This window comes from Cibotium barometz, chromosome 52 (assembly GCF_041138505.1).
Source record: "Cibotium barometz isolate CiBa-2024 chromosome 52, ASM4113850v1, whole genome shotgun sequence".
In the NCBI taxonomy this organism is placed as follows: Eukaryota; Viridiplantae; Streptophyta; class Polypodiopsida; order Cyatheales; family Cibotiaceae; genus Cibotium; species Cibotium barometz.
This window is the reverse complement of record NC_141097.1, coordinates 37,844,981-37,870,467: the sequence shown is the minus strand read 5'-3', so window position 1 is coordinate 37,870,467 and position 25,487 is coordinate 37,844,981.

Below are 25,487 nucleotides of genomic sequence, written 5' to 3'. Positions count from 1 at the left end.
TACAAATTGCTTGATTCTTTGTTCACGGTAGAGGCCCCCCAACCAATCAATTGGTTAAGTATGTTGATGGAGCTACCAATGGGGATTGAAAAAAGAGGGAAGCTCCAAAAACTAGTGAATTATTAATGAATTCACAGTTCTTGGCTTAGGTGGAGTAGAGTAACGATGCATAAACACTATATATTTTTCAACAAGGGGGAGGCTTCTATTTATAGGTAAAATTGAGCTCCTAACCAAACAAACTAATTCTAGAAATTTTTAAATCAGTTTGGTCAATATTTGACCATTTTTAGGTCGGTTAAGCTAACTTTTTGGAACTAGACTTGAATGAGGAGAGAGGAGAGATGAAATATCTCAATTTTTATGAGTTTAAAACTCATTCAAGCATGTGAAATATGCACCTCCTTTAAAGAACTCCCCTTCCTTACATATGTGTCAAAATGGAATCATTATACTCAAAATATCTCATATTTTTAATATTGCTCATAGTTTTTTACTAATAAACCTTGTACATTTTCAACTCTTCATCTTATGTGAAATATGCACCTCCTTTAAAGAACTCCCCTTCCTTACATATGTGAAATATGCACCTCCTTTAAAGAACTCCCCTTCCTTACATATGTGTCAAAATAGAATCATTATACCCAAAATATCTCATATTTTTAATATTGCTCATAGTTTTTTACTAATAAACCTTGTACATTTTCAACTCTTCATCTTATGTGAGCATTTACTCATTTTTGGATACCCAAAATATCTCATATTTTTAATATTGCTCATAGTTTTCTACTAATAAACCCTGTACATTTTCAACTCTTCATCTTATGTGAGCATTTACTCATTTTTGGGTATCTTCTTTTACAAATTGGATTTATCTCCTCCCTACACATGGATTGATGCTATTGGCCCATAGGAACCTTAATTGGACCATAATCCAAAAATTTCTGAAAATCTAGACCCTTAGGCTAAGGTCCTTTATACCCATTTCCAATTAATTCCAATTGCACATTGGAAAGTTTTTTTTGAATTTCTATTTCAGGGGAACTTATTTTAATAAGATGAGATAATTTTTTATCCAAAAATATTCAAAATCTGAATATTCTCTCTCTAGAATATTTTCTCTCTCTAAGTTAAAACAGTTAGAAACAAGTCTTTTATATTTCTGAAGAGGGATTGATTAAAGGGGAAGATGCTGGACATTTTGAGAGGCTGGGGAGGAATCTTACATTTAAAACTCATTCAAGCATGTGAAATATGCACCTCCTTTAAAGAACTCCCCTTCCTTACATATGTGTCAAAATGGAATCATTATACTCAAAATATCTCATATTTTTAATATTGCTCATAGTTTTTTACTAATAAACCTTGTACATTTTCAACTCTTCATCTTATGTGAAATATGCACCTCCTTTAAAGAACTCCCCTTCCTTACATATGTGTCAAAATGGAATCATTATACCCAAAATATCTCATATTTTTAATATTGCTCATAGTTTTTTACTAATAAACCTTGTACATTTTCAACTCTTCATCTTATGTGAGCATTTACTCATTTTTGGATACCCAAAATATCTCATATTTTTAATATTGCTCATAGTTTTTTACTAATAAACCTTGTACATTTTCAACTCTTCATCTTATGTGAGCATTTACTCATTTTTGGGTATCTTCTTTTACAAATTGGATTTATCTCCTCCCTACACATGGATTGATGCTATTGGCCCATAGGAACCTTGATTGGACCATAATCCAAAAATTTCTGAAAATCTAGACCCTTAGGCTTGTTAAAAAACCATCCTAAGGAGGATCAAACACTAGCTCCATTGCATAGTTGAATAGAAATGAAGAAGATGAAGTTAAGCTACTAATCAAGAAGTAATTAGCATAATGATGAGCATAATGACAACATAAGTGAGGGGCAAATATGTGTTGATTTCAATAGATGAGAGCCTCTTTATATAGGCTGAAGTACATGAGGATTAAGCTCAAGATTAGGTGTTAATCATCATCTAAATCATCTCCACCTTCCCTCCTAGATTCAAGCACCTAAAAGTGACCACCAACCTTAGAATCTTGCTAATCACACCAATGCTACCTAATCAAGGGATCACGACCCCTTTGGCTGATGTTGAGCTCCTAAATGACTCTTTTACATCATGGTAAGGTTGCATAATAACCTTTGTATCCATTTGCCCATAATCTATGACTTTAGTGCATAGTGCTAGTTACAAGGTATGTGCCCTACACATCATTTTAGTGAATGTGTTTGCCATATTTTTAACACCCCTCCTCAAACACTGAATCCACTCAATGATGCAGTTGGTCATGCTGACTCTCATGAGCCTAATTAACCACCCAATGCTCAGTGATAGCATGCATGAGCGTGGTCTGACTAGCAATGCCATACATGGGTTATGCCAATGTGAACTCAGAGGCTTTAGTCATGCGTACAAAAGAGGTATGGGACGACTTTAGAAGAGTGTGACAAGACGTGGCTACATGTATGAGTGAAGAGGACACCCATGTGTATAGGGCATGCCCTTGCTTTTAGCACTTTAGAATAAATGATTTGATCTAATCATAGATAGGGCCTCATGATGGTGGCCCTTGTCTTCATCTTTTTCTTCTTCTTGGTCTTCTTCCTGCTGCACTTCTTCCATGATGTAGACTCGTTGCATCTTCTTCTTGGCAAAACAATTCTTCTCTACATGACCAGGTTTGTGACAAAAGTCACAAATGAGATTGTTGTTGTTGTAGCCCTTGTTGTAGTTGCCTTTGTTGTAGCCCTTGTTGTAGTTGCCTTTGTTCTTGCCATACCTACTAGATCCTGCATAATAAGCATTTTCAGTAGACAAGGTTGATGACGATGGAGACTCCATTTGCTTGGTCTTTAGTTTTCTCTCCTCCTCAAGAAGAGATGCTTCAATGTCCACAAGCTTTGATATTGGCATATTGGTCAAGGTTGTGACCACATGGTCATATTCTTCAGGTAAAGATTTAAGTAATACACCAATGGAGACATCTTCATCCATCTTAAGACCTATTCCTGCAAGTTGTGTTAATAGGCCTTTCATGTAGTTCAAATGTGAGGCTAGGGATGTGCCAGACTTCATTTCTAGCTTAAAAAATTCAATGAGCAAACCAAACTTTGAACTTTTAGATCGAGCCCCAAATAGAGTTATGAGTTGGTCCCAAACTTCCTTGGAAGTTTCGCATCCATCCACATGATGAATGTAAGTGTCATCAAGCTCCAATGTGATGATGGCACGAGCTTTGTCATCTCTTACTTCCCAACAAGGAACATCAGCAAGAGTCCTTGGCTTCTTCTCATTCCCATTTACTATGTTGAAGAGCCCCTTCTTCATGAGCATTAACTTGATGCGGGTTTGCCATGTGTGAAAACCATGACCTTTAAAGCGCATTGATGGAGAATCCTTGGTAGCCATTATGATATGGAATGAAGGGGGTCTTACCTCTGATGATTGAGGCAGTGTCTACCCTTTTACAAGAGAGATTAAGACCAAGGAATACTGCTAAATCAAGTTATTTAGCATATGCTTTCCAAAAGATAAAAACAGAAAATATATTGATTTGTGGGAAGCAAGGGAGACACCTAATCAAGGGGCAAATTAAGTGTGAAGTAATAAGGGGATGTAGCAAGTCCCTAATGACATGTATGAACCACTTATTGCACCAAATGATAAGGATTAGGATAGATTAATCATTGATTAGTGGAGTTGAATATTCTGCTCACTATGCAGAGAAATGAGCTCACTTGGAGTCAATATTTGAAGGAGTTGCACAAAGAATGAGCTAAAAATCTTCAAGGGCATTGAATAGCAGTATGTCTAGATGATTTTAGAGCCCACAAACACTTGCTTAAGCAACTTAATCAATGAGTAATCTCAAATTTACCAAAGTACCTTTTCTGGCTATGGCAGTTCTGGACAGCACCCTGGTTTTTTGCTTGGTGTGTGAAGCACACTCAATCATTTGCAAAACCCTCTTAGGAGGAGTAAGTTTAGGTTCCAATGAAGCCACACCTCAGAGGAATTAGACCAATTTGATGTGTGTGAGCTGCAGCAATACTTTTGGTGGTCGCCTATCAAAAACGTGCCTGTTTTGGGGAAAACGAAGTTGCCGGCGACGTGGAGCTATGAATGGTGCAATTGAGGTGCCATGCCCCTTAGCAATATTGCTGGTGAAGTGCCCACAGAAGGATTTTGGCAATGGTTATGTAGTTTGTGAGCACCAAGGCCTCCACTCAGCTGCTATTCTAGATCCTATTTTCTAGGAAACCCATAAAAGCTAATGAAACCCTAATTCTCACTAATCTCTTGCTAAGCAAATAAGATGGGGCTTGATTCTAGATGAATGGGCTAGTACTAGCTCTGATACCATGTTAAAAAACCATCCTAAGGAGGATCAAACACTAGCTCCATTGCATAGTTGAATAGAAATGAAGAAGATGAAGTTAAGCTACTAATCAAGAAGTAATTAGCATAATGATGAGCATAATGACAACATAAGTGAGGGGCAAATATGTGTTGATTTCAATAGATGAGAGCCTCTTTATATAGGCTGAAGTACATGAGGATTAAGCTCAAGATTAGGTGTTAATCATCATCTAAATCATCTCCACCTTCCCTCCTAGATTCAAGCACCTAAAAGTGACCACCAACCTTAGAATCTTGCTAATCACACCAATGCTACCTAATCAAGGGATCACGACCCCTTTGGCTGATGTTGAGCTCCTAAATGACTCTTTTACATCATGGTAAGGTTGCATAATAACCTTTGTATCCATTTGCCCATAATCTATGACTTTAGTGCATAGTGCTAGTTACAAGGTATGTGCCCTACACATCATTTTAGTGAAGGTGTTTGCCATATTTTTAACAAGGCTAAGGTCCTTTATACCCATTTTCAATTAATTCCAATTGCACATTGGAAAGTTCTTTTTGAATTTCTATTTCAGGGGAACTTATTTTAATAAGATGAGATAATTTTCTATCCAAAAATATTAAAAATTTAAATATTCTCTCTCTAGAATATTTTCTCTCTCTAAGTTAAAACAGTTAGAAACAAGTCTTTTATATTTCTGAAGAGGGATTGATTACAGGGGAAGATGCTGGAAATTTTGAGAGGCTGGGGAGGAATCTTACATTCTCTCCCACTTGAAAAAATGCGAGATGCCCTCATCTCGCAAACTGGGGGTAATTTCGCAAGATGCACAAGTATGAGACTGAGAGAAGATTTTTAATTAAGATTAACCACCAATTAAAAAAGTCTCAAAGAGAGTAAGGGTCAAGACAAGAACAAGATTTAAACTTTATTCATTCTTGGAACATATACATTAAAGATAGAAGAACTCTTTACACTTCCATAAGCCCGTCCATCATATGATCACAAAAGCAGCACTCACAAGCTGCCCGCATGTATAAGGTAACTCATATATGGGAATAATTCTGTTGGTTATTGCCGCACCTATCTCAGTGGTATGAGGTGATCTAACAAAAGGACCTCTGAGAGGTAAGCCAAAAACGGGGTAAAGGCATATCTTCTCATGAGGAAGAAAACACGCCAGTAAGAAGACCCGCTCAGAAAACCCAAGATGTCTTGATCTCATGACGCAGTAGTATCGGGGACCCAAACCCAAAACTTCAATAACCATGGCCAAGCGGACATTGTTACGAAAGTGCTGCTGACCCCAGGGTGTTACCCTAGTTATGTTTTGATAGGTTCGCCATTTGGTCTGAGCTACAGAAGTTCCTAGGTGAGGAAAAAGTGAGCGCTCATACTGTTCTATAAAATCTTTCTTCACAGACTCTCTTACGTCTTGAAGGTGAGAAATCATCATGGATAAAACTAATTCCTGTTGCCAAGCCATGAAGGAGATTAATAAGAAGGGAGATCGATGGAAGTAAGATTACTGTGAGCGACGAGGTAAAAGTTACGACTTATATAAAGGAAGGAGTTAGCGTAACTTAGAAGCCAACGGTATCTTGTCTCACTGAAGTTTTACCGTCTTTCCATGATTTGGGTTTGGCACATATTTCTATGAAATACATTGAGAACTTTGAGATGAGGAGGTAAAAGAAGCTTGTAGACTAAGTCACCTACTTTCATTAAATTCAGATATAAGGTTCACAATATCTGGGGGATAACTTCTTATACTTTCCAAGAGATAAAGGAATTCTTTTGGGCCGTACTCAAATGAAAACCAAAACCTTGGTATCCAAAACATCGATTTTCACTTCTGAACTCATTGTTCTGAATCCTTAAAACAAGTGGGCTCCTGAGAAGGTATTCTGGGTAAAGTGTCTTCCTTTTTTAAACAGAATCTTTCTTTTATTTTAGATAGGGAATAATTTACAAGATCAAAAAAGGAGGTTCTTACTCCTGCATACCTCGAAGGCTAGGGAGGAATCTTACATTCTACCCCACTTAAAAAGTGCGAGATGTCCTCATCTCGTAGAGTAGAGGACAACTCTTTTTCTTAAGATCCAATTTATTTTGGGGTTCCTTATATTCTGGTCAACCCAACAGAATGCGGGGATAAATATCCCTTATATAGAACTCATCATTAAATAACAATTCATTTCAGATCATATCATTCATATCTTTAACACGATAATGGTTCATCAGATCGGGAATTTTTCTTTCTGAACATTCCTCCACGGGAATTTCAGTCAAGCAAGTTTTTAATTTGTCATCCCTTAACTTGATATACCGAGTCAAGTGTTAACAGTAGCACTTTGATAACACAATCCACTAATCTCATAGTGATTTGCTGAATTCATTTTATCATCATTCCAGTTATGTATATCATCACAGGGACTCGTCCCATTCATCCTCATTGAGGTTTCGCTTAGCTTATTACATTTCAACCAATTTTCAGGGATCATCATTTTTCAATCAGAATCCAAATCAATTCATCAATTCTCAAATAGAATTAAAAACATATCAACCACATTCGAAATCATCCTCTGGATAGCATTAATGCTTATAATTTCAAGTCTTAGATTTACTCGTATATACTGTCAGTAAAGAGCTGCAGTTATACTCTCGGTATATACGGTAGTCACGGCCCTTGGAATTATAAGGTAAATACCATCATGTCTAGGCCTCAAGCAAGTCAGGGATTCTATATAATTGCGGTACTTCCATCTGAAGACCCAATTACCCATTTACGAATTTCAGTTTGAATATCAAATTGTATGAATTATATCACACAATTATAACCTTTTTGTGCTTCTTGATAAATTTTTGATATCTTTGGCTTCTTAGTTGATCTTTATTTCAATTTACTCTGATACCAACTGTAAGATCCCTGTTCCCACTGAGCAACGAATTCAGGATACTGGCAGCGGAAGTAGCACTTCTCACGCGGGACAGGGGTCCCACATTCGGGGCCTCACCCACGGATATTCGGATAAGCGACTAATCCGTCGGCAAGATCAACCCACAAATCCATATAAAAGAGCCATGGACTCATCCGTTGAGGGAGGAATCTTACATTCTCTCCCACTTGAAAAACATCAATAAACTGTTGCACCAATTCATTTGCCTCCTTCACTATCACTTTTGTAAGTAAAAACATCCAATCCACATCCACATTCACATCCATACAACCACATCTACATGCATACATCCATTTTCACATCCTCATTCATACATCTACATCCACATACATACATCCACATCCGTATCTACATCCATACATCCACATTCACATCCACATTCATACATACACATACATACACATTCACATTCACATTCATACATACACATCCACATACATACATCCACATCCATATCTACATCCATACATCCACATTCACATCCATACATACACATCCACATTCATACATCCACATCCACATCCACATCTACCTTCATACATCCACATCACATCCACATTCATACATACACATCCACATACATACATCCACATCTGTATCTACATCCATACATCCACATCCACATCCACATCCACATCCACATTCACATTCACATTCATACATACACATCCACATCTACATTCATACATCCACATTCATATCCATACATACACATCCACATTCATACATCCACATTCACATCTACATTCATACATCCACATCACATCTATTCTCGCCCTATCACAACCCATATACATCTTATCCCATCAGATACACTTCTTACCTCATCCCATACACATCTTATCACATCTTAACTCATCTTAGCACATCCTATCACATCTCATATACCTCTTATCACATCCTATCACATCTCATACACATGTTATCACATCCTATCACATCTCATACACATCTTATCACATCCTATCACATCTCATACACCTCTTATCACATCCTATCACTTCCCATATGCATCTTATCACATCTTAATATCTATTTTAAGAGAATTCTTATATTTGATATAAGATTTCTTTACGCATCTATTTATGCATAAATTCCATTTTAAGGAGAATAACACTTTCAAAATAAAAATCAATCTTTTATGCATCTTCCTATGCATAAATTCATTTGAAATGAGAATGACACTTTTGAATTAAAAAATAAATCTTTTATGCATCTTCCTATGCATAAATTCATTTTAAATGAAAATGATACTTTTGAATTAAAAATCAATCTTTTATGCATCTTCCTATGCATAAATTCATTTTAAATGAGAATGACACTTTTGAATTAAAGATCAATCTTTTATGCATCTTCCTATGCATAAATTAAGAATTAATAAAAATAACACTTTTTGGATTAATTTAAATTCTTTATGCATCTATCCATGCATAAGTCCAATTTAGGAGAAATTACACTTTTAGAATAAAAGAATTTCTCTTATGCATCCTATTTATGCATAAAATCAAATATGATAAAAGTAACACTTTTATAATAAAATAATAATCTTTTATGCATACCTCTATGCATGAAAATCAATTATGATCAAAGTAACACTTTTACAATAAAATAATAATCTTTTATGCATACCTCTATGCATGAGAATCAATTATGATAAAAGTAATACTTTTATAATAAAATAATAATCTTTTATGCATACCTCTATGCATGAAAATCAAATATGATAAAAGTAACACTTTTATAAATAAATATTTCTAGTATACATTTTTCTAAGTCTAGAATGAAAATAACCCTTTAAGAATACTCATACGATGGGGATTACTCTTTTTAACATAAAATTTAATTACTAGAATTTCTCTTTTTCTTAATTCATCAATTATGCATAATATAAAAATTCAATTTCTCCATGATTACAATGAAATTCTTTCAATTAATCTAGGATGATAATTCCTAGAATATGGTAGGAAGTCCTCTTTTCATGCTTTGAATGAAATTATTTTATGTGTAAATTTTTATAAAATTTTGCCATAGCTTTGTTGCTATGACTGATAAATCTCAATTATTTTAAAAGATAAAGCTTATCTTTAAGAGAATGATTAGAATGATCCCTAATTGGATCATTAACCCATAATGGATTGAATCATCAATATTCATGAAATACATAAACTAAAAGCATAGAAAAAAGCCATTAATTTGGCCTCAAGCATAGATTAATCTTGGATTAAGGAAAAGCTTTATGAAAAGCTTCATTTGGATTGAGAATAGGTCATGAGTATGACCATTTCTTGAGTGAGAGAGAGAAATTACATAAAAACCATTAGAATTAAGCATAAATAGAAATTTATGTAATTCTTTACTATCATTCATCAATTAACTTCAATAGCATTCATCAATCTATGTAATTCTTTACTACCATTCATCAATTAATTTCAATAGCATTCAAAAACCATTCCAATTAAGCTTCTCAAGCTTGAGAGGGGCTGAGAAGAGAGAAACATTGAGAAATTATAGAAAAGATCAAGATTCACCATTTACCTTACAAATTGCTTGATTCTTTGTTCACGGTAGAGGCCCCCAACCAATCAATTGGTTTAGTATGTTGATGGAGCCACCAATGGGATTTGAAGAAAGAGGGAAGCTCCAATTTCTTCAATTTGGAGAGAATTTTAGAGAATAGTAAAAATTAGCATTATTTCGGCATAATTCTAGTATAGTAAAATTCTCCTATTTTTTTTAAGGACTCATGTTCTATTTATAGGAGAGGGAGGCTCTAACTAAAGCTAACCGATTTCTAGAATTTTCTAGATTTTAGTTTGGTTGAATTTGGACCAGATTTGGACCTAGTTTGGTACCTTTTTGATTCGGTTTGGTTCCATTTTGATTTGGTTTGGTTCAAGAGAGAGGAGAGATAAAAATATCATAATTTTTGAAGATTTAAAACTCAATTGCACATGTGAAGTAGGTGCCTCATTCATGAGGGGAAAATCCCCATGCAGAGGTGTCAAAAATGCATCATTACTTCTAAATATCTCCTTTTTTTAACTATTAGCCTTGTCCTTAGTCAACTCTTCATCTAATATGAGTATTTACTTCTAAATATCTCCCCTTTTTAACTATTAGCCTTGTCCTTAGTTAACTCTTCATCTTATGTGAGTATTTACTTCTAAATATCTCCCCTTTTTAACTATTAGCCTTGTCCTTAGTCAACTCTTCATCTTATGTGAGTATTTACTCATTTTTGGGAGATTTTTCTTTTATTTCTTCATTTATCTCCTCCTTACATTTGGATGAATCTTATTGGTCCATAGGAACCTTAATTTAAATTTTTAAAAAAATCTTCACCCCTAGGATAATGCCTCTTGAACCGATTATACTTAATTTCCAATGCACCTTCTGAAAATCTTTTTGAACTTCTGTTTCAGGGGAACTTATTTTAATAATATGAGAAATTTTTCTATCTAAAAATATTCAAAATCTGAATATTCTCTCTCTAGAATATTTTCTCTCTCTAAGTCAAAACAGGCAGAGACAAGATCTTTTATATTTTTGAAGAGGGGATTGATTACAGGGGAAGATGCTGGATATCTTGAGAGGTTGGGGAGGAATCTTACACAAACAAAAACCTCTGAAACATGGCTAAATGAAGATGAATCGTGTATTTTCACTGTCTTCTCCCATCAATATCGAGAAAATATAGGAAGAAAGTATGCAAGAATTCATGAAAATAGCAAAATCACACATAAGAGTCCATTCTCTTGCAAATCTATTACCAGCAAAATTCCCACGATCGAGAGATCAGAGCTCTGAGACCAAATGAAATGGGCGCCCGACTAACGTTAAAGAGGTCAACCTAGCAGGACCTGATGCGGATCCCAAACCTGTATACATTGGGAAGGGTAGGCCTATCTCTTGAAGAAGAAAAAGACCTCATTGACGTAGCTACTCACAGAATTCCACGGTTGCTTTGCTTGGAAATATATGAATATGAAGAGCAGCATGCCCCTAGAGGAGGTTAAATCATACCATTCCCATTGTGGAAGGAGTGTGGCAATCAAGGCATAGAGCCTACCAAATGAATCCAAAGTATTCTAGTAGAATGGTCAAGGACTCGAAGATTGACAAACTCACTGAAGCTAGATTCATTTATGATATAGAGCACACGGAATGGCTATCCCTAATAGTCATAGTACCTGAGAAAATCGAGATGCGATTTTGTGATAATCTTAAAAGTTCAATGCAACCATGGTGAAAGAACATTACCTATTGCCATTTATAGAGCATGTGGTGCTAGAAGAACGAGTAGCAGGTAAGGAGGCATACAGCTTCCTTCATGGGATCTCCGGTTATACCCAAGTAAAAATAGACCCGAATGAACAACATAAAACTCCATCTGCCACAAAATGGGGCACTTATACATATAGGGCAGGTATGCTTTTTGACCTATCCAATACCAATTGATTGTAGGGCAACTGTACGGTTGGGCTAAGACAGAATCATGAGGCATTGTCCTCAAGAATTTAAATATGTCGACATCCTTGGGGGGGGGGTTGCTGGAGGATATTTGTCTTCAGACTAGTACCACCGCCAAGAAAGTTCTACTCGACTGTAGGACAACTTTACAATCACGAGGCACTCAAGAATTTAAATATACCGACATCCTTGAGCAAGCCCACAATCCGAGGTAGCTAGAGGATATTTCTCCGTAGACACTACACGCTTAAAAAGTTCTACTTGGTAGGCTTATGGTGGTCCACACTATTTGGAAAGGCGGCTGAATTTGTAAAAGGCTATGATGAATGTTAATGATTTGCTGGTATTCATAACTGTCGTGATAAAATGGCCCACCTTGTAGTAGTGTCTCTTCAACCATTTGAAGGGGGGAATTGACTTTATTAGACCATTAGTCCGGTGGCCCACCGTACTCAAGCGTGATTCATCATGGTCTCTAAATCTCACATACTCTTGTATCAAGCGGGTAGAGGCCCATGTGACCCAAAAGGGTGATGCTACATAGGCAACAACCAAATTCCTTTACGAGAATATAGTTACTAGATTTGGATATCCACTGACTAGTAAGCGATAGGGGAACCCACTCCATCAATAACGTAATCAAGTTCTTGTTGAGTGAACTTATGGTCGTACATTATAAATACTCTCTTAAGAAATCAAGCATGATTAAGCTCAAGGTGGATCAAAACTATATGAGAACATGATTAAGCATATTGCGATTAAGATAATACACAAAATAAGATTAAGCCAGTACCAAGATAATGACAATAATTAAGAAGTACATGAGTTGACGCAGGTACATCCTTTTATAGCTCTCATGGAGCTCCCTACTCACAAGATACATATGTGCACGCTTGTGCCACATGACTCCTTGGACTTTCCATGTGCTACCGTTTTGACCTTTGACTTCACCTTTTACGAATGATCTTATAAATCAACCTTTGCCAATGTTCCCTAAGTCTATTCCTTTTATAATATGCATGATTGTCCCCTTGCTCTACGCATGTTTCACCCTGACACATTGCATTTCTCAACACCTCCCGTCAATGTGATGAGAGTCTTAACACCTAGCTTTGACCTGGCCTCCTACACTCCATACTCATATGGTTGGCACAGTCCGTCTAGGTTGCTCTATGAGCTATTGGCTAGGTGTAAGGAGCCATGCTCCTTATATCGTCTAGAAAAGATGCTCAGTGTTGCCTCCATCCTGGGGGGCCTCATCACGTTGTCTTCCTTCTTGGTCATCATTACATTGGCTTCTTTGGCTCCCTTTTTATGCTAGCAATCCTTTTCTATGTGATCCATTTTGCCACTATGATGGTAGGTCTTTGTCCTTGCCCCAATGTGAAGCAATTGTTGTTGTGTCATGCTCTTCATTTTGTTAAGGTGTGCTGAAAAGTGATTCACTATCTTTAATGTCCAAGCCAAAGAATTATATTTTAAAGCTTATTTTTGAATTCTTTTATTTTGCCTCATCAATATTATTACCAGAAAAAATTCCCACGATCGAGATCAGAGCTCTGAGACCAATTGAAATGGGCGCCCAACTAACGTCAAAGGTCAACCTAGCAGGACCTAATGAGGATCCCAAACCTGTATACATTGGGAAGGGTAGGCCTATCTCTTGAAGAAGAAAAAGACCTCATTGACGTAGCTATTTACAGAATTCCACGGTTGCTTTGCTTGGAAATATATGAATATGAAGAGCATGCAAGTTCCCATTGTGGAAGGAGTGTGGCCATCAAGGCATAGAGCCTACCAAATGAATCCAAAGTATTCTAGCAGAATGGTGAAGGACTCGGACATTGACAAACTCATTGAAGCTGGATTCATTTATGATATAGAGCACACGAAATGGCTATCCCTAATAGTCATAGTACCGGAGAAAATCGGGAAGATGCGATTTTGTGATAATCTTAAAAGTTCAATGCAACCATGGTGAAAGAACATTACCTATTTTTTTAATGCAAGTGACGACTTCTTGACAGTAAACCCAATTTCCATTTTCTAATCTACCTTCAATTAATCCCAATTGCATATCTTAATGATAAGATTAATGCCAAAAAGTCTTGTGATTAGCAAGCCGCGTGAGCCTTGAGACTTCAATTGAGATTGTAGGAGCACTTCTTTATGGGGACATTGACTTTTATAAGGGGAATGGGAAAATGTAAGCATTGAAGGTATCATTGGGAAGCTTACACCTTGTATGAAAGTAAGCATGGACGGTATCATTGAGAACCTTACACCTTGTATAATCATTTGCCATGCTTGAAACACCCTCTTCATCACCACCAAAATCTTAAAGGAAGTCGACCCAAATTCATCCCACAGCTTAAAAATGGCGATTTTTGCTTGCTTGTTGGTGCTCCACATGTGAAGCTTGCAATCTGCTCCATGCTTGCCTCATGGGTGTTGTAGAAGGTGAAGCTAACTAACCCTAAACATGCTCCATAGCCATGCAAAGTCTCAAAGAAGAAGAGGGAAGAAGCAAAAATGTAGACACAACATTTCCCCCAATTCTGGTGGTCCAATGTTTTTAATAATAAGTTGGTCCCGACCCAGAAATTTGGTCCCTAAATTGAAAAATTGGCCCAAATCGTGACCAAAAGCCTCTGAAACATGGCTAAATGAAGATCTTGTATTTCCACCATCTTCCCCATCAATATCAAGAAAATACAAGAAGAAAGTATGCAAGAAATCAAGAAAATAGCAAAATCACACATAAGAGTCCATTCTCTTGCAAATCTATTACCAGCAAAAGCAGTCATTTTAGGGCTGAGAAGGTCTTAACACTCGAGTACTACTTAAGGTCAGTATCTAATCTCAACCCAAGAAAGGTTTTAATGCAACTGATGACTTCTTGACACTAAACCAAGTTCCCATTTTCTAATCTACCTTCAACTAATCCCAATCGCATATCTTAATGATAAGATTAATGCCGAAAAGAATTGTGATTAGCAAGCCGTGAGCTTGGAGACTTCAATCGAGCTTGTAAGAGCACTTCTTTATGGGGATTTTCACCTATATTAGATGACTTTTATGAGGGGAATGGGAAAATGTAAGCATTGAAGGTATCATTGGGAAGCTTACACCTTGTATGAAAGTAAGCATGGACAGTATCATTATGAAGCTTGCACCTTGTATAATCATTTGCCATGCTTGAAACACCCTCTTCTTCACCACCGAAATCTTAAAGGAAGTCGACCCAAATTCGTCCCATAGCTAAAAAATGGCAATTTTTGCTTGCTTCTTGGTGCTCCATGTGAAGCTTACAATCTGCTTCATGCCTTCCCCATGGTTGTTATAGAAGGTGAAGCTAAATAACCCTAAACATGCTCCATAGCCATGCAAAATCTCAAAGAAGAGGGAAGAAGCAAAAATGTAGACACAACATTTCCCCCAATTTTGGTGGTCCAATGTTTTTAATAATAAGTTGGTCCCGACCTAGAAATTTGGTCCCTAAATTGAAAAATTGGCCCAAATCGTGAACAAAAGCCTCTGAAACATGGCTAAATGAAGATCTTGTATTTCCACCATCTTCCCCATCAATATCGAGAAAATACAGGAAGAAAGTATGCAAGAAATCAAGAAAACAGCAAAATCACACATAAGAGTCTATTCTCTTGCAAATCTATTACCAGCAAAATTCCCACGATCGAGATCAGAGCTCTGAGACCAATTGAAATGGGTGCCCAACTAACGTCAAAGAGGTCAACCTAGAAGGAGACCTGATGAGGATCCCAAACGTGTATACATTGGGAAGGTTAGGCCTATCTCTTGAAGAAGAAAAAGACCTCATTGACGTAGCTACTCACAGAATTCCACGGTTGCTTTGCTTGGAAATATATGAATATGAAGAGCATGCCCCTAGAGGTGGTTAAATCACACCATTCCCATTGTGGAAGGAGTGTGGCCATCAAGACATAGAGCCTACCAAATGAATCCAAAGTATTCTAGTAGAATGGTCAAGGACTCGGAGAGATTGAAGCTGGATTCATTTATGATATAGAGCACACGGAATGGTTATCCCTTATAGTCATAGTACCTGAGAAAATCGAGAAGATGCGATTTTGTGATAATCTTAAAAGTTCAATGCAACCATGGTGAAAGAACATTACCTATTGCCATTTATAGAGCATGTGGTGCTGGAAGAACGAGTAGCAGGTAAGGAGGCATACAGCTTCCTTCATGGGATCTCCGGTTATACCCAAGTAAAAATAGACCCGAATGAACAACATAAAACTCCATCTGCCACAAAATGGGGCACTTATACATATAGGGCAGGTATGCTTTTCGACCTATCCAATACCGATTGATTGTAGGAAATCGTACGATTGGGCTAAGACAGAATCATGAGGCACTGTCCTCAAGAATTTAAATATGTTGACATCCTTGAGCAAGTCAAGCCCACTTTGGTGGGGGGGTTGTTGGAGGATATTTGTCTACAGACAGGTACCACCGCCAAGAAAGTTCTACTTGACTGTAGGACAACTGTACAATCACAAGGCACTCAAGAATTTAAAAAATGCCGACATCCTTGAGCAAGCCCACAATCCGGGGTAGCTAAAGGATATTTCTCCGCAGACACTACACCCTAAAAAAGTTCTACTTGGTAGGCTTGTGGTGGTCCACACTGTTTGGAGAGGCGGCTGAATTTGTAAAAGGCTACGATGAATGTCAGTGATTTACTAGTACTCATAACCACCGTGATAAAATGCCCCACGTTGTAGTGTCTCTTCAACCATTTGAAAAGGGGGAGTTGACTTTATTAGACCATTAGTCCGGTGGCCCACCGTACTCAAGCGTGATTCATCATGGTCTCTACCTCTCACATACTGTTGTATCAAGTGGGTAGAGGCCCATGTGACCCAAAAGGGTGATGCTACACAGGCAACAAACCAAATTCCTTTACAAGAATATAGTTACTAGATTTGGATATCCACTTAAACTAGTAAGCGATAGGGGAACCCACTTCATCAATAACGTAATCAAGTTCTTGTTGAGTGAACTTATGGTCGTACATTACAAATACTATGTTAAGAAATCAAGCATGATTAAGCTCAAGGTGGATCAGAACTATATGAGAACATGATTAAGCATATAGCGATTAAAATAATACACAGAATAAGATTAAGCGAGTACCAAGATAATGACAACAATTAAGAAGTACACCATCATAGCTTCATTCCATTGGAGTTGATGCATGTACATCCTTCTCATGGAGCTCCCTACTCACAAGATACATATGTGCACCCTTGTGCCACGTGCCTCCTTGGACTTTCCATGTGCTACCGTTTTGACCTTTGACTTCACCTTTTATGAATGATCATACAAATCAACCTTTGCCAATGTTCCCTAAGTCTATTCCTTTTATAATATGCATGATTCTCCCCTTGCTCTTCTACGCATGTTTCACCCTAACACATTGCATTTCTCAACACCTCCCCTCAATGTCATGAGAGTCTTAACACCTAGCTTTGACCTGGCCTCCTACACTCCATACTCATATGGCTGTTGGTGCGGTCTGTCTAGGTTGCTCTATGAGCTACAATGTTGGCTTGGTCTTGACATTTTACACATCGGAAGATTGGGGTTATAACTAGGAGGAAGGAGCCATGCTCCTCATATCATCTAGAAAGGAGGAAGGAGCCATGCTCCTCATATCATCTAGAAAAGATGCTCGGTGTTGCCTCCATCCTGGGAGGCCTCATCACATTGTCTTCTTTCTTGGTCATCATTACATTGGCTTCTTCGGCTCCCTTTTTATGCCAACAATCCTTTTCTATGTGATTGATTTCACCACTATGATGGTAGGTCTTTGTCCTTGCTCCTTCTCTAGTCCTTGATCGTAGTCCTCTCGAGAGAAGAGTGCTTTCTCCTCACTTGATATAGCTTGGGTTGTCCTCCCCCCCGAGTCCGCTTCTCCTCTTCTGCGAGTGTTGCTTCCACTCCTACAATGGTCGGATTTGGGAGGTTCTTCCAAGTAGCCACACTAAGGGCTCATACTCCTCAAGTGTCATGCTTTTTAACAGTATGGCTATGGCATCCTCTTCCTCTGCTAGTGCCCCAATGCCAACCAATTGTTGTTGTGTCATGCTCTTCATTTTGTTAAGGTGTGCTGAAAGTGATTCACTATCTTTAATGTCCAAGCCAAAGAATTATATTTTTAAGCTTATTTTTGAATTCTTTTATTTTGCCCCAAAAAATTTATCTAGCTCATCCCAAGCACCCTGTATCTTACGATGCAATATGATGAAAAAATCCATCTCTCAATCCTAATGCAATGATGGCTAATCCTTTTTTCATTCTGGCTTAACCATCTGTTCGTTTCATCCTCTTCATCCTCCGGACATTTTCCCCTTCCATTTACAATGCTCCATAGCCTTCACTAACATAGATTTGATTAACTTGCCATGTGTGGAAGGATTTCCCATTAAACTTCTCAAGCACAAATGAAGCAGTCATTTTAGGGCTGAGAAGGTCTTAACACTCGAGTACTACTTAAGGTCAGTATCTAATCTCAACCCAAGAGAGTTTTTAATGCTGTAAGATTCCTCCCCAGCCTCTCAAGATGTCTAGTATCTTCTCCCTGTAGTAAATCCCCTCTTCAGTAACAGGAATTAGTCACCTGTCCGGATATCTGTGGGTGAGGCCCCGAGTGTAAGACCCTATCCCATGCAAGATTTGCTACTTCCTCTCCTAGTACCCCGAATCCGTTGCGTGGTGGGGACAGAGATCTTACATGTAGCATCACCCTTTTGGATCACATGGGCCTCTACCCGCTTGATACAACAGTATGTGAGAGGTAGAGACCATGATCAATCACGTTTGAGTACCATGGGCCACCGAACTAATGGTCTAATAAAGTCAATTCCCCCCTTTTCAAATGGTTGAAGAGACACTACTACAAGGTGGGGCATTTTATCACGGCGGTTATGAATACCAGCAAATCATTGACATTCATCATAGCCTTTTACAAATTCAGCCGCCTCTCCAAACAGTGTGGACCACCACAAGCCTACCAAGTAGAACTTTTTTAGCGTGTAGTGTCTGCGGAGAAATATCCTCTAGCTACCCCGGATAGTGGGCTTACTCAAGGATTTTGGCATATTTAAATTCTTGAGTGCCTCGTGATTGTACAGTTGTCCTATAGTCAAGTAGAACTTTCTTGACGGTGGTACTAGTCTGCAGACAGATATCCTCCAACAACCCCCCCCAAAGTGGGCTTGGCTTGCTCAAGGATGTCGACATATTTAAATTCTTGAGGACAATGCCTCATGATTCTGTCTTAGCCCAACCGTACAATTGCCCTATAATCAATTGGTATTGGATAGGTCGAAAAGCATACTTGCCCTATATGTATAAGTGCCCCATATTGTGGTAGATGGAGTTTTATGTTGTTCATTCGGGTCTATTTTTACTTGGGTATAACCGGAGATCCCATGAAGGAAGCTGTATGCCTCCTTACCTGCTACTCGTTCTTCCAACACATGCTCTATAAATGGTAATAGGTAATGTTCTTTCACCATGGTTGCATTGAACTTTTAAGATTATCACAAAATCGCATCTTCTCGATTTTCTCAGGTACTATGACTATTAGGGATAGCCATTCCATGTGCTCTATATCATAAATGAATACAGCTTCAATGAGTTTGTCAATCTCCGAGTCCTTGACCATTCTACTAGAATACTTTGGATTCATTTGGTAGGCTCTATGCCTTGATGGCCACACTCCTTCCACAATGGGAATGGTGTGATTTAACCTCCTCTAGGGGCATGCTCTTCATATTCATATATTTCCAAGCAAAGCAACCGTGGAATTCTATGAGTAGCTACGTCAATGAGGTCTTTTTCTTCTTCAAGAGATAGGCCTACCCTTCCCAATGTATACAGGTTTGGGATCCGCGGCAGGTCCTGCTAGGTTGATCTCCTTAACATTAGTCGGGCGCCCATTTTAATTGGTGTCAGAGCTCTCATCTCGATCGTGGGAATTCTGCTGGTAATAGATTTGCAAGAGAATGGACTCTTATGTGTGATTTTGCTATTTTCTTGAATTCTTGCATACTTTGAAATGCAATGTATCAGGGTGAAACATGCGTAGAAGAGCAAGGGGAGAATCATGCATATTATAAAAGGAATAGACTTAGGAAACATTGGCAAAGGTTGATTTGTATGATCATTCGTAAAAGGTAAAGTCAAAGGTCAAAACGGTAGCACATGGAAAGTCCAAGGAGGCACGTGGCACAAGGGTGCACATATGTATCTTGTGAGTAGGGAGCTCCATGAGAGCTATAAAAGGATGTACTTGCGTCAACTCCAATGGAATGCGGCTATGATGGTGTACTTCTTAATTGTTGTCATTATCTTGGTACTCGCTTAATCTTATTCTGTGTATTATCTTAATCAGATATGCTTAATCATGTTCTCATATAGTTCTGATCCACCTTGAGCTTAATCATGCTTGATTTCTTAACAGAGTATTTATAATGTACGACCATAAGTTCACTCAACAAGAACTTGATTACGTTATTGATGAAGTGGGTTCCCCTATCGCTTACTAGTTTAAGTGGATATCCAAATCTAGTAACTATATTCTCGTCAAGGAATTTGGTTGTTGCCTGTGTAGCATCACCCTTTTGGGTCACATGGGCCTCTACCTGCTTGATACAACAGTATGTGAGAGGTAGAGACCATGATGAATCACGCTTCAGTACCATGGGCCACTGGACAAATGGTCTAATAAAGTCAATTCCCCCCTTTTCAAATGGTGAAGAGACACTACTACAAGGTGGGGCATTTTATCACGGTGGTTGATCAATACCAGCAAATCATTGACATTCATCATAGCCTTTTACAAATTCAGCCGCCTCTCCAAACAGTGTGGACCACCACAAGTCTACCAAGTAGAACTTGGTAGACAAATCATTGACATTCATCATAGCCTTTTACAAATTCAGCCGCCTCTCCAAATAGTGTGGACCACCACAAGTCTACCAAGTAGAACTTTTTGGCGTGGGCTTGCTCAAGAATGTCGGCATATTTAAATTCTTGAGTGTAAGATTCCTCCCCCAACCCCCTTTTTGATGTCTAGTATCTTCTCCTGTAATCAATCTCTCTTCAGAAATATAAAGACCTTGTTTCTAACTATTTTAGCCTAGAGAGAGAGAATTATTCTAGAGAGAGAATATTCAGATTATGAATATTTTTGGATAGAAAAATAACTCATCTTATTAAAATAAGTTCCCCTGAAATAGAAATTCAAAAAGAATTTTCCAATGTGCAATTGAAATTAATTGGAAATAGGTATAAAGAACCTTAGTCTAAGGGTCTAGATTTTCAGAAATTTTTGGATTATGGTCCAATTAAGGTTCCTATGGGCCAATAGCATCAATCCATGTGTAGGAAGGAGGTAAATCCAATTTGTAAAAGAAGATACCCAAAAATGAGTAAATGCTCACATAAGATGAAGAGTTGAAAATGTACAAGGTTTATTAGTAAAAAAACTATGAGCAATAAAATTTTGACACATATGTAAGGAAGGAGAGTTCTTTAAAGAAGGTGCATATTTCACATAAGATGAAGAGTTGAAAATGTAGAAGGATTATTAGAAAAAAACTATGAGCAATAAAATTTTGACACATATGTAAGGAAGGGGAGTTCTTTAAAGAAGGTGCATATTTCACATAAGATGAAGAGTTGAAAATGTACAAGGTTTATTAGTAAAAAAACTATGAGCAATAAAATTTTGACACATATGTACGGAAGGGGAGTTCTTTAAAGGAGGTGCATATTTCACATACTTGAATGAGTTTTTAACTCAAAATTAATGTGATATTTTTATCTCTCATCTCTCTTGAACCAAACCAAATCAAAATGGAACCAAATCAAATAAAAAAGTAACCAAACTAGGTCTAAATCTAGTCCAAATTCAACCAAACTGACTTGGAAAATTCTAGAATCAGTTTGTTTGGTTAGGAGCTCAATTTTTCCTATAAATAGAAGCCTTCCCTTGTTGAAAAAGATATAATGTCTTATGCATTGTTACTCTACTCTACCTAAGCCAAGAGCTGTGAATTCTTTAATAATTCACTAGTTTTTGATACTTCTCTCTTTCTTCAATCCCCATTGGTGGCTCCATCAACATACTAAACCAATTGATTGGTTGGGGGTCTCTACCGTGATCAAAGAATCAAGCAAATTATAAGATAAGTATAGTGAATTTTGATCTTTTCTATAATTTCTCAATGATTCTCTCTTCTCAATCTCTCTCAAGCTTGAGAAGCTTAATTGATATGGTTTTTGAAATGCTATTGAAGTTAATTAATTAATGATAGTAAAGAATTACATAAAATTCTATTTATATTTAATTCTAATGGTCTTTCTCTCTCTCACTTAAGAAATGGTCATACTCATGACCCTTTTCAATCCAAATGAAGCTTTTCATAAGGCTTTTCCTTAATCCAAGATTAAGCTATGCTTGAGGCCAAATTAATGGATTTTTTTTCTATACTTTTAGTTTATGTATATCGATGATTCAATCCATTATGGATTGATGATCCGATTAGAGACCATTCTAATTATTTCCTTAATGATAAACCTTATCCCTCAGAAAAAATTGAGACTTATCAGTCATAGTAGCGGAGCTATGGCAAAATTTTTATAGAAATTACGCATAAAATAATTTCATTCAAAGCATAAAAAGAGGACTTCCTACCATATTCTAGGAACTATCATCCTAGATTAATTAAAAGAATTTTATTATGCATGGAGATGTGGATGTTTGCATGTAGATGTAGATGTATGGATGTGAGTGTGAATGTGGAGGTGGATGTATGCATGGAGATGTGGATGTATGCATGTAGAAGTAGATGTATAGATGAGGATGTAAATGGAGATGTGGATGGATGCATGTAGATGTAGATGTATAGATGTAGATGTGAATGGAGATGTGGATGTATGCATGTAAATGTAGATGTATAGATGTAGATGTGGATGTGGAGGTGGATGTATGCATGTAGATGTAGATGTAGATGTATAGATGTGGATGTGGAGGTGGATGTATGCATGTAGATGTAGATGTATAGATGTAGATGTGAATGGAGATGTGGATGTATGCATGTAGATGTAGATGTATAGATGTAGATGTGGATGTGCAGGTGGATGTATGCATGTAGATGTAGATGTATAAATGTAGATGTGGATGTGGAGGTGGATGTATGCATGTAGATGTAGATGTATAGATGTAGATGTGAATGGAGATGTGGATGTATGCATGTAGATGTAGATGTATAGATGTAGATGTGGATGTGGAGGTGGATGGATGCATGTAGATGTAGATGTATAGATATAGATGTGAATGGAGATGTGGATGTATGCATGTAGATGTAGATGTATAGATGTAGATGTGGATGTGGAGGTGGATGTATGCATGTAGATGTAGATGTGGATGTAGATGTGGAGGTGGATGTATGCATGTAGATGTAGATGAATGGATGTGAATGTGAATGTGGATGTGGATGTATGCGTGTAGATATGAATGTATGCGTGTAGATAAGAATGTATGCATGTAGATGTGGATGTATGGATGTGAATGTGGATATGGAATGTGGAATAAGTAAGGTGGGTTGATGAGGGATAATGTGGAAAAATGAGAGTTAATATAGAAATTGTATTTGTAAACTGTTTGTAAATGCTGTTTGTAAATGATTGTTTTATGTCAAGAATGCTGGGGGGAGCATTTTGGCCGTCTTGTGATTAAGGTCGTGATGATAAAGTTGCAACTGCTGACGGAGAGTCAATGAAGGATGTCTCGCGTAGCAAGGTCGGTCGAGGTCTTGACCAGCCTCAGTGCGATTAAAATGGTGAGCTTCCGGTACGGTGGATGAGGGGCCAAGGAAGCGGCCTATGAGTGAAGCGCTAGGTCACCTGCGAAGGATCCTAGAGGGTGCTGACCATACGGTGCTCGGGCTCTGGGTCTCACCTAGGATACCCACGCGTGCGTCGAGGAAGATATTGGAACAAGAGTAGGAGTTGTTTTCTGAAATCGGGCATGGATCTGGTTGATTGACCTTGCTGGTCTTCAATGGATGAGTCCATGGCTCTTTATATGGATCTGTTGGTTGATCTTGCTGATCTTCAACGAGAGTCCATCTTGGTAAGAGATTATAGTCCCGAGTATTATGGGCTAGGGATTAGGAAACGGCCCCTGTGTGGACAGGTGGTGAGCGTCCTAGTTACCAATGATGCCATAGATACTCTAATGAAGGAATGATGAAAAAATTAAGAATTAACTGGATAAATTGGAAGATGGTGATCAGTGATAAGTTATGGTTTTATGAAAGGATTGTTTTAAACTGGTTGAATCTGTGAAAAGGCAATTTCATATTGGGTGTGTGAGTGGTGTGACTACCTTTATTTTTGCATGAACATCCGGCTAGGGGGCCTTGGAACTCTTTTCCTTGGTATCCGGGACAAAACCTAACCAAATTCTTAATTGGATCCTATCACTACAGTGGTTGGGCGGTTGGCTAACCCATGGGATCGGATGGGGTTAGGCTAAACTCATGGATCCGTAAATCGAGACTCAAACTTTTGTTTTTACGATAGATAAAATAAATCCCGGACAGTAACTGTTCTATGGATAGGAATCAATGGCTGTGCCTCTTGAATGGGAAAAAAAGCGTTGATCCCAATGATCCAAGTGCAAGTTCTTCCTTGACCTGACCAAGTATCTTATAGATGTAATTGGATCAGCTCGATCAGAAATAATCTTGACTACGTTAGAGTAAAAAGTTATCCTGGGTGGAATCACCCGTGCTTTTCGGTAAAGGAAATTTTTTCGGGTTCGGTTTTGGAACAACCGGCGGATTAGTCTCTTATCCGGATATCCGTGTGGTGGGTGAGGCCCCGAATGTGGGACCCCTGTCCCGCGCGAGAAGTGCTACTTCCACCTGTATCCCGAATCTGTTGCTCGGTGGGAACAGGGATCTTACAGTTAGTATCAGAGCATTTGGTTAATAAAGATCAACTGAGAAGACAAATATGTCAAAAATCTATCAAGAAACACAAAAGGTTATAATTGTGTGATATAATTCATACAATTTGATATTCAAACTGAAATTCATGATTTGGTAATTGGTTCTTTAGATGGAAGTACCGCAATTATATAGAATCCCTGACTTGCTTGAGGCCTAGACATGATAGTATTTACCTTATAATTCTAAGGGTCGTGACTACGCGTATATACCGAGAGTATACTGCAGCTCTTTACTGACAGTATATACGAGTAAATCTAAGACTTGAAATTATAAGCGTTAATGCTATCTAGATGATGATTTCGAATGTGATTGATATGATTTTTAATTCTGTTTGAGAATTGATGAATTGATTTGGATTCTGATTGAAAATGCTGATTGAAAAATGTTGATTTTTAAAAATTAGTTGAAATATAATGAAACCACAATGAGGGGGAATGGGACGAGTCCCTGTGATGATAGTCATAACTAGAATGATGATAACGAATTCAGCAAATCACTATGAGATTAGTGGGTTGTGCTGTCAGATTGCTACTGTTAATACTTGACCGGTAGATCAAGTTAAGGGATGTCAAATTGA